This window comes from Melospiza melodia, chromosome 3, assembly GCF_035770615.1.
Source record: "Melospiza melodia melodia isolate bMelMel2 chromosome 3, bMelMel2.pri, whole genome shotgun sequence".
NCBI classification, from domain to species: domain Eukaryota; kingdom Metazoa; phylum Chordata; class Aves; order Passeriformes; family Passerellidae; genus Melospiza; species Melospiza melodia.
The window spans coordinates 38177218-38186925 of record NC_086196.1 but is presented as its reverse complement, the minus strand read 5'-3'; positions in this window follow the sequence as shown (position 1 = coordinate 38186925).

Below are 9708 nucleotides of genomic sequence, written 5' to 3'. Positions count from 1 at the left end.
CAAGCCATCTGGCACAGAGTAGCTTTGGCACTCAGGTCAAAGCTAGGGCTTTCCTAGCGGACTGGCTCCACTAGGAGAGCCCTAGCTGGGCTGCCTTTCTTCACACTCACCGAGCTTATTTTAGTGCAAAACCCATCCCACGCTGGTTTTATCTGCGTGCCACAGCCCTGCCTGTCATGCATTATGCACAAGGCTCAGCAATTGTCCGCTGCAGTCCCTAACCACAGCACATTGCTCACCATGAGCCTAGAGCACGCCCATCACCTTGTGCAGCCTACACCACAAACACACCCCACCCCCTGTTATTGTGCTTTGCTTGCTGGCTGCCACTCTGCCTGCTCCTTGTGCAACAGCTCAAGAAATCCTGACAGCATCTCAGGCCTCTCCTCAGCCTGCCTGAGCCAGACAAGCCAACTCTAGATATCACATCTCAATACCTTGCAAGAAATTCTAGAATTATATGAAATACTTTTTTTTTTTTCAATAACTTCATAACTTATGAGGCTTTGCATCTTGAAGACTAACTTTGCCTGTGGCACCATGCTGTGGTCTGTATTTGGAACAAGCAGCAGATAATCAGAAGCTCTGTGCATGCCAGATGCTTGTCTCAGAGTTAGCACCTGCCATTCAGCAGGAACTGGCATTCTGGGCAGCCATGCATATTCAGGAGGCATCTAGTACAGATGAGCTTCAGCAAATCCAAGGGTCTGCTTTCAGTCAAAGTCAGATCTTCAAAGCCATTCTCCACAGCATATATCCCTACATAATTAATCTTCAGCAACAGTGAAAATATTGATAGCTCTTGCCCAGTCTGGACTCCCCCACTGCCAGGAACAAAAGACAGGATTCACATTCCCACAGGATGTGTCTATGCAATTCTTACAACTACACTGAAGAGAAAAAATATCAGTCATTGTCAGCTCTGTACTCTTCCAGAGTGGGTAGCTGGCACTCTCTCCCCCACTGCAGAACCTCAGCTTCTGCAAAGCTGGAGAACTTGTGTTTATTTCTGGCATTGCTGTCTTTTTATCTTGGAGGAAGTGTCCATTCCCAGCCAACCTGCACACATGCTGGGTTGTGAGGGACTGTGCACTCAGCTTGTTGACCATGTGGACTGCCAGGATTCATGGAATGTCAATTTTCCAGATTCTGTGGGAATCCCTATGAGTGGATACATTCCACACCATCTCTGTGTGCAGGGTTTGGTGTGGTGAATCCTTCAATGTAGAATAGCCACATAGATGTCTTTCAGTCTATCTATGTCAGCCTCTAAGCAATTCTGAGCCCTGGGATGGTAGGCAAACAACACAGCCTCACAAGCACCACCTGGGTCTGTAGGACAAGAAAGGCATTACTTTAATGAATGTTCATTCCAACCAGTGCTTACAGGGCATAATTGTTCTCTTCATACATATCCAAAAAAAATACACTCATTTATTTCCTTCCTCTGCACCTCCTCAAGAAGAAAAATACAAGTTTCCTCTCTATACAAAAAGATAAAAAAAACCCCTCAATCCTCCCACTTCCTTTTCCCATCTCCTTCCAAACTCATGAAAACCACCAGTTTATCTCTCCTCTCCACCAGCCCACTGGAAGGATACAGCTCCCCATCTTCTTACACTTGGTAAGATTAGCTCCTCCCCTGCCTCTGAGGAGTTGGAATGCTCTTTTTGAAGGTCGGGGATCAGGCCTGCATCTTGAAAGGCCCACACAAAAAAAAACCCCAAACTCTTTGGGCAGATCAACTGTATCTCACTGCTTTGTTCCTGCTCCATATCCCCCCTAGACAGAGGCAACCCACATTCCCCACTATCCCCCTCCAGGAGGCCAGCCATGGAGCTGAGATGAAGGAGGAAAACACCTGCCTTCGAACACCTCACTCAAAATGGATGGCAAGCAGAAAACTTTAAATAAAACCATGTTGTACAATATATGTAGATCTAAGTACTTCTCACAAGTAGTAGAGTTCATCATAATTAACCCCCTTGACTTCAATAAACCCAGGTGCTTATGTCTTAAGTCTCCATCTAGTGTTGCTATGCAGAGGCCACTTCAGAAAAGAAAGACTAGATTTGGGCACCATGGATAAGGGATGCTCAGGCTGGAAGCTGCTTGGGCTAGTTCTGTTGCTTGGTGGGCTGACAGAACCCACGTGGCTCCTCCTTGGATGGGGTTTTACAGGGTGAGAGTCACTGTTAAAAGGGGAAGGTGCCAAAAGAGGTTTTGAAGAAATGCTCCATGGTATATGACTAGCAGCCAAAGCCACCAGCAGTGCAGAAGCATGTCCTCAATAATTCAAATTTCTTACACCAGGAGTGAGAGGACATCACTGCTGCATGGCTTGAAGACAGAAATACAGCTGGGGGGAAATAACTCTCTCATGATAGCTGAGGATTCAAACCAAGTTTTTATTACAATTTCCTGTTTTGAAGGAAATTTTCACATTTCCTTCAAAAGAAGAAGGAATTCACTGCAGTGACAAAAGATGTCTAGATCTTGAAAAATGCAATTAGAATATAAAATTCAAAAAAGAAATAGTATGATTTCTGAAAATCATGAAAATAAGAATACTCTTTGAAAATACTCTCTTTGAGAGAGCATACTCTTTTTTCAGTAATAAATACTAATGGGAATACTAATTTTAAATGGTAAGGATTTTGAATTTTGAATATTAACACACTCTTTTGAGCTTTAATTAAAAAGTTGGTACAATTTATAATTTTGTAAGTAAAAAGCAAAGTTCCTTCCATCCTTAGGAATGCTATTACTCTGTATTATTCTTTATATAATAAACTATTTGAGATTAATTGTATCAGTGAAACACATTACATTGTTGTTTTAACATTTGGGAAAGCAAAATAAATTGTATTGACCAACAAAGATCTCCTTAAAATCAGAGACAGCTTAGCTCACTGGAAGAACAGTGAGAAATTGTGCTGGTAGCTGCCAATGTTTTGGAAGGCCTGCTGGATCCAGTGGTAGTGATGTACTGCTTGGAACAAACACAAATTAGATCACAACATACATCATAGGGGTCCACCATCTGCATGGCCAAATGCCATTTTATGCCCTCCAAAAGCATTTGCTGTCAGATCATTTTGTCGTGTCTTTGTCCATGCACATGTCACAACCCTGGTGTTAATAAAGTACAGAATTATACTTTTATTTTCTGTCAAAAATGAAACTAGGAAGATTCTCTTCAGTTGCTGCTTTTTTGTCCGCCACATATCAGACAGGAATACCCTTTTTTGTCAGTTCAAGGGATCACAATTCTTCATCCACCTGAAGAGGAAGTGAGAAAAGAAAAGAGTGCAAGGGAGCTTTCCTCCACACCTGTAAGTTTCTGTGGCTTCTTCTGAGCTGAAAACATTTTAAATGTCAGATGTTAATCAGAAACTCTAGGCTGCTTAGTGGCATCTGTGCCTCCTCTTCTACCAAGTTGATCTTCCAGGTTCAGTTGATCTTTCATGTCCCCCAGGGCCTCATGTACCATGTAACAGGGCAAACCATCCATGTTTGCCCACTGGGACATTAGGTTTAATAAAATCTGTGTGATACACATGCATGCAACATACATGCACAGGTACAAACTCCATAACCCCGCGCACAGACAGAGCAGTGACCCCATCTGACCTTCCAGCCTGTCAGCTTTTCATGGGGCTGATAAAGCACCCTTGTGAGCTACCTCCTGACCCAAGGGTTTATGATAAGATCAGAGCCATAGTTTAAACCAGGTATCAGTCCTGACATAAGCAAGAATACTCATACTTTCAGTTCAGTGAATGTGACAGTGTTCTCAAATGCAGTATTCCCATTTCTTTCTCTAGTCCTCTCATTTCTTGAGAACCAAAAGTGCCATCCAATGAACACAGAAGGAGATGAGAAGTCAGCTGTTAGCTTGAAGTTCTATTTTGGCTCTAAAATCAAAGGTCTCTTTAAAGCCTAATAGAATTATAGACTCAAGTCTACCATTAATAGCATGTATGGCGCCAGTGTAACAAGAAATGGAAATACATTGCCTAAGAAGGATTTATGAAGTCCAGTAATTCATGTCAGAGTTTCCACAACATCATGATTCTCAAAAAGTCTCAGGTCCAACTAACTAACAGTGCTCAGTTAGACATTGATCCTTTAATGAATGAGCGCACTTTACTGATTTTATTTTGGCAAAGTTTCAAGTATGGAAGCAAGAGAGAAAGAGAGAGAAAGAAAAAGTGCAGTAAAATATTCAGTGATATTTCTAATCTGCTTTGTAAGTGGTGGTTTTAGGATATTAATTTCATCTTTCCATCCTCCAGGATGAATTACTATAAGCATGCAAATTTCTGAAAAAATGCACAATTTTTAATATTGAGTTCGGCAGATTATATAAAAAATGGAGATGAAGAATCAAATATCAGATTTAAGTATCATTTCAATAACAGGCTTTATTTCAGGTCCATAATACACATAATCTATAAAAATAGTGCATAAAAATATTAGTTAGCCTATTTTTGACCATTTGTGTCTCTGTAGTGCTATTCCAAGTGAGCTTACTGATTTTTTTTTAAAACAGTGTACATTTAGTTTTAATGGTTCGGCTCTTCTTCAGTCATCAATAGGGAGCCTTGTTACCATGGTGACAGACAGATGGATTAATGTGATGTTTAGGGAGATACAGTAGTGCCAAATTTTGATATATATGGTAAGCTGTAATGTACTGCATACACATGGGGGCATGCATGCAGAAAAATTCAGGAACAATCTTCCATATGCACAGAGTGTCTTGACACAATATTCCCACTATCTTCTGCCAGAAAGTGGCCATCTATGTCCCACGTTATGCTCTTGAAAAATACCGACCTGTTGGAGTCACAGACTCCAGTTGCTCCGGAAACTTCGACTGAATGTGTGATGAGGCCTGTTGGAAGGGGCCGCGTCCAACACCCGACGTTGGCTGCATGTACGAGGCCATGAAGCTCCGGTCACTGGGGAGGGACTGCCCCTAATCCACTCCTTGAAATGCAGCCTGACATCTTCAGCTGACACCTTTCCATTTGCCTGCTTACTTTATTCACTGCAGGTCTCGTTAATGAGAAAGAAATGTGAGCTTTGGGTTTTTACAGAGCACAAGCAGGTTGTGTGTGGAGTAATCCTTCTTAAAACTTTCACACTTCCTTTACTTTTAAACCTTTAATGACCTGCACCTTCCTCACCCATCTCACTCCCTTCCCAGAGCTGTTAATGAGCTTTCCTGTTTTCAAAGTATTAGATTAGCGGTTCATGTCTCGCAAACACCCTCAGACGGAGATGAAATTAATACAGGAAGAAAATGTGTGACAGTCATGCTATGAATTCCTGTCATTCAGACTGTGAATCCCCCATGCTCACAGAACTAAGCAATTATGATAATTGCATAGTTTTATTTTATTATATTTTACTTTATTTGCTGTCCAACCCTTGAATCATTCTGTCATTGCCAAACATCTTCAGTGCAGAAACCTATCATAAGATGCTACTGAAAAGTCAAGTAATTTTAAAAGAGAATTTGACCTGCCAAGTAAAATTCTGGCACAAACTTGGTGCTCTTAAAAATAGTTTAGATGTGAAATCAGAAGTGCTTTATCCAGAGCACAATATTAATTTATGTAACAAGACTAATTTAATTAGAAATGTTTTCCATCCATCTACACAAAGTGATAATTATAATTCATCAGGAACCTAGCCTAATACCAGCTCTCCTTCCAGGCCTTTTTACATTGTAATATTAAACTATACCAATTAAGCTCTGTGAATGACTGTGAAAAGGGCCTTTGGATATAATTGCACTGAAGCCAATTAGGAAAAATATACATCTCATATTCCTGACAATTAATTCTACAGTTGGCTTTCTCAGCAGGTGACATACTACTGGCATACACAAGACAAATTTATAGTGGCCACCTCCCCACAATAAATGAAATGCCAGTCCAATTTCTTCCTCTGCAGCACACAGCACTGGTGTCACTGCCTATATGAGCATGGCCAGTGGCACAGGGTGGGCACAGCAGCGTTCCCACAGGTACATGCAGCACCTTCTGAGGGACCCTCTGCCAGCAGCACCCCCTCCCACCCTGCAGCCACCGTGGTGTGGCTTCCATGAGAGCCAAGCTTGAAGTTTCCCTTGCCCATGAACATGATTGTGGAGGAGTCAAACCAGACACCCAGGTCTTGGTGCAACCTCCTTCCCAAAGCAGGCTCAAGCTGTATGCTCAGAGCAACTCACTCACAGCTTTATCCACGTGAAATCTTCCTTGAAAAGAAATTGTACAATCTCTCCAGGCAGCCTGATTTCAGCCTGACTCTTTGTGGGAACCTGTTTGAGTTACCAAAAAAGTCATCTCCGTGAGCCACAGCAGGACAACTCTGTCTATGGGACTGTCTCTGAGAGAGGCCTCCTTTGTCTTGCCAACCATAATTTTGGAAGTTTCCAGTTCTGGCCCCGTAGGCCAGGAGCAGATTTTCTCTGTAGAAATCCTGCTCCCAGGCTGCCACCCAGCAGAACCTGGTCAGATGGTCTGGTGGCTCAGGATTCCTGCTATTACCTCAGGTTGCAGCATTCCAGTAAGAGTGGCTGAGACACAAGTACCAGGCCATGCTGTAATGACACCATGGAAATAATAATTAATTTTGCTGGTTTTTTTTTTTTTTAATTTAATCAGAAATACTTTTTTCTCCTGGACAACAGTAGAGGTTTTTCTAAAATGGTACAGCAAAGTAACTATTAAAAGTTCTATAATGAAATATAACATACTAAGACCACTAAAGATGTGGTATCCAGTGAAATTAAAAAAAAACAACTTGTAAATATATTTTCTAGGTCACTAAAGACAATGGAAATACCACAGGAATTGGGAAGGGATCTGTGATTTTCCTCTCTAGTAAATGTGAGCAAAGCCAAACAGATATGGGCATATTTCACTTGCCAAGAGAGAATATTATAAACTTAATATAAATAAATAAATAAGTATTATAAAAAGGATAAGAACAGAAAACAAATAGATATAGACATATGAAAGAAGACCCTACTTAAGAGTTCTCATATCTGCAGCCTCACCAGAATTCTGTCCAAGGCATGTGACAGCCTTTATATGTTATCAACAGCTCTGAAATCTGTAGTGTGCCTCTGACCATATGCCATAATGTCACCATCCCCAAATGCTAATTTGGGATTTATAACTGGAACTCTGGCCAGATTGCCAACAGGACTTTAGCCATTACTGAAACTGGCCAAGCTATGGCCATAACAAAAAGTGCTGCTGTGGTGTCTCTGCAGCATGCCTGCACCCCCAAAGTTATGCCTCACATGTGCTCCTGAATACCCAAATGTAGAAGTGAAATTAAGGAAGAGTGCTGCATATTCTGCAGAAGCAAGCTGCAGCTTAGAAAAGCATCTCTGGGGCTGGGGTAGGTGGCTGGAAATCTGGAGATCCAGCCTCTCAGCTCCTGCCTTTGCTGGAGAACCACAGCAAAACCTCGTGCAAAATGATTAATCTCCTTAATCACCTCCAAAACAAAAAGTACCCCTCCATAAATAGGTGAAGCCAGCTCAACCAGTATTTTTTATGTGTCCTTTGATTCTCCAGTGCAAGACTCTTCTTACAATTGTGAGTACATTTGACAAATGAGCACTGCCTTTTGTCAGTATTTCTGTAATTAAAGTCTACACATCTCTATTTAGTGACCAGATTTTTGCTGCAGTGAGACAAGAGATCTGAGGACAGACTCTCAACATGGGAATTTCAGCCACCAGATCCTTAGGAGATGCACAACAGTAACCAGCTAATTATAAAAACAGAGGTTTCTGCAGAAACCAAATCATAGCTGCAGAACACTTTAATTTCTTGTCCAATCGACTAGAAAATTGTTTGGAAATATGTAACTGGTTTCTTCATGCCCCTGCCTGTACACAGTGCTGATGCTGCATGGTGCTTTCAGGAATATCAAAGCTGCCATAAATAGAGGAAATTACCCCAGTGAGTCAGGCAGAGAATAAAGCTCAGCTCTCCTGAGAGCCAAAGGGCAGCTCAACTGCTGCATTTTTCTCTCTTTCCAAAACCAGTGTCCAGCTCTTTCCCAAGTTCTTTTACATAAACCAGTTCAGTTACTGAACACATCAGTTTAACCAGTATGCAAATCAATCTCCTCTATGGTTTGAATTGGATTTTCAAACTCCAAACAGGATTCTGTGTCTCAGGTGCCAACATTTTTTGCAGTGGCACTCAAAACTTTTGCCTATATAAATCAGACAGCTAACTTAGTGAACATAACAAATGACTGCCTTTATTAAGTCCCAGTCAGCTTATCAGCTAGCTTTTTTGCCTCTGAATACCTAAATTGCAAGCTTGGTGCTCAAGTGGATCTCACTGTTAGTGGAGGTGGCCAGGTACCACTGTGCAGCCCTGCACTGGAGAGGAAGGAGAGCAGCAGACACACAGGCCAGGACTGAAATATCTCACAGCATTACATTAACAAGTTTGTACACTGGGCTTCTATTTCTTGATAGAGCTGTTTATTGGCAGCAATGCCACGTGTTTGCAAGGGTTATAAAAATCTCTTAGGGAATATATTTATGCTAAATTATTTCTGGTTTTATTTTAAAATTTGTTTTCTTCCTTGTGGTCTTGCTTACCCTCCACACTCCTCCCTCGCCAATACTGTACAAAAATATGAACTCCCATAGGAGAGGCACCATGTTACTAATTTTTTGTTAAAACCCAGAGGTCATTATGAAATTCCTAACCATAACGTCAGAATCACAAGTGGAGATTTACACATCCTTTGAAGTGGAACACATTGGCTCCCTCTCACTGTCTGCTTTTGGTTTACAAAGATTTTTTGCAATAAAAAGAAAAAAAAGCATTATATTCAATTATACAACAAGAAGAGATTAATACTGTAACCTAAATGAACATAATTCTGCTGAGTATCTCTTGAATTTTTTAAAGCAAGTAAAATTTACAACACTAAGAATTTTAAGTTATTCAGAGTGGATTTTATGGTCTTTATGCTCTACTTTCAGTCTCTCTGAATGATTAATAGAGACAGATCTGATCTGACTCTCTTAAATATAGACTCTTGGCATTGTTCAAACAAGGATTAAATAACACTATTATACTTTTCTCTTCTCTTTCTTCCTGGTTCTGGAAAAATTGGAAAAAAAGATTGATGTGATTTCAAAGAACTATTGACTGTCTTGATTGATGTGAACTCAAAAAATTATTCTGAGAAGAAAATACAGGATTGTTATCATCAAAGACACAAAATAATACAAAAGACACAATAACCTAATTGTCTCACACTTCAAGGATTCCTCTATCAGGTGCAGTGATGATCTTGACACCAATTACAATCAAAATGACATGCATGCTCCTGTTTTAGTTTTATGCATTCTAATAAATTTAAATACATTATATAAAAAGTAATTTCTTCTTTTCACATTGTCACACTGCAGTTTTTCTAAGACATCCCTCTCTAAGCTTTTCGAGGATATTTTGTAATTATTTGTGGCAAAGTCCAATTCTATTCCAAAGCACACACAGGATTTTGGGGTATTTTTTTTTCATGGGAAAAAGAAGCAGGAATAATTTGCTTGCTGTCCAGATTAGAAAAAAAAATAAGTTAGCGATGGGCTCTCTGTGTAAAATATTGCTTAATTTACAGAGCACACTATTAGGAAACAGCTTTGGG